Raw genomic sequence first — 1,899 nt, 5'->3', positions numbered from 1 at the left:
ATTAATCTCATTCAAGATTTTCCTTTGTCCACATCAGAAATCCCAAGCAAGTTGGCAAGTATGTAAATCCTCGTGTTTTGCAGAAAACAATGTTTGATGTTTTACTATATAGAAGAAATCTTTATCATCTATTCAGTCAAAGTCATGAAGTTTGTAGTTTATTTTATTGTAAATGCTTAGTAGAATAATAGTACATTAAATCTATTCCTTTGCTAAACTGAAGTTAATCTGTTGTTTTTCTAATTCTTGTATTTGACATCTGTGGTACATACCATTCTGACTGAGAAAGAGAGAGAGAGAGAGAGAGAGAGAGAGAGAGAGAGAGTTTGTATGTTCATGATTATATTAATAACTGTGTTTCTCAGGGATCAAGACTTATCCAATTTAGTTCATACTTAGAATAAATGCTGTGTTTTCTTGAGACTGCCCATCATCAAGTGAAGCTGTAGACCAAAGGATGTGTTATTTGACTTACCAGCCAAAACTCTGTAAAACAATAATCGTAAGATACTTTTAAGGTTAATCTTCATTATTCACTTTTACTTCAAACTTTCTTAAGTCTTGAAAGTCAGCAAACTAAAAAATCAAACCCCAATTTTTTTTGGTGTTTGCTGATGTTCAACATGCAAATGTTCAGACTGAAATTTAGCTTCAGAGGGCAAGTCTGGGCTTCCAAGGCTGTAGTTGGTGGCTAAGGCAAAGATGGAGGCCTTTCTGAGGTGTATACTGATTGCAAAGTGAATTGACTGTGATGTTTCTGCAATATTTCCTCAGTGAGTAACGGGACCTGGTCTATACCATAAAGAAAACAGACCCTGCAGGACAAGAGACCTGTTCAGCTCACCCAGCCAGATTCTCCCCAGATGATACGTACTCCAGATACCAGATCACTATCAAGAAGAGATTCAAGATTCTCATGACTCAAGAAGCATATTTGGTCCTGAGTTACAAAGCCATGGCAAACAAAGGATTCTTACCCCAAGAACCTTTTCCTACATCTACAGGACCTCTTTCAAATATTTGACTCTCTTAATTAATCCATTCTCACAACTTTGAAATTACTCCTTTTACACTTTGCTACTTAGAATCTAATCTCAATTTGCCTATATTCCTCTCTGTACTTGGTATCAGTTGACCTAAAATAAAATCATTTCAATCAGTGCTGTAGGCTATTAAATCTGAAATGATTTGGGAAAAAAAAGAAATTTAGGTTCAAAAGCAAGTTTGAAATGAATCCATCACAATCATGGCATAGACCTATTTCCTTTTTAGTTCTACCTCCTTTCTCTGACTTCCTATATCTTCTATTATATGGAGTACTTACCTTAGAATTTGTATTGTTGATTGTTTGTTTGTTTGTTTGTTTCTTGGGTAGTAATATGGAGAAATTTAATTACAAGGAAATGCTGTGTAGTATTGACCAGGAAAAATATTAAAAGACAACATCTTGTAGTAGATGATGAAGAATATATAGAAGCAATAAAAGATGAAAATGGACCATAAAACAGAAGAATATTTCATTTAATCTTGCATTTTTAAAAATGTTTATAATTTGGATAAACAGTGGGGGCAGATAATTTAGATATCATAAAAATATTGGCATTACATTGGGCTGTGTTGTTATACTTTAATAGTGGCAATAGAAGCAGCACTAGTCCATAGAAAGAACTTACAAGAAATTAGTTTTAAATGAGTACTAAGAGATTATAAATGAAATTTCTCTGTGTAGGAGTTGAGATATTTTTGTGGTACCCTGTAAATATCAACTGTAGATTTGCTGAAGAGACATGGGAATGAATCTACATGTCATATTTTATCTTTTGAAGGAACAAGATCTGTGAAGAGTGTGATGCCTAATACAAATATGCATTTCAAAATTACTTTTTAAATTAATTTTTA

At 33.2% G+C, this 1,899-nt stretch overlaps 1 pseudogene; it reads left to right on the top strand.

The window, feature by feature from the left end:
* The first annotated feature begins 751 nt into the window (after positions 1-751).
* On the top strand, positions 752-1,024 carry LOC141505726 (H/ACA ribonucleoprotein complex subunit 3 pseudogene; annotated as a pseudogene).
* The last annotated feature ends 875 nt before the right edge of the window (positions 1,025-1,899 follow it).

This window comes from Macrotis lagotis, chromosome 1, assembly GCF_037893015.1.
Source record: "Macrotis lagotis isolate mMagLag1 chromosome 1, bilby.v1.9.chrom.fasta, whole genome shotgun sequence".
NCBI lineage: Eukaryota > Metazoa > Chordata > Mammalia > Peramelemorphia > Peramelidae > Macrotis > Macrotis lagotis.
The sequence above is the reverse complement of the archived record's forward strand: the minus strand, read 5'-3'. Positions and strand labels throughout refer to the sequence as shown.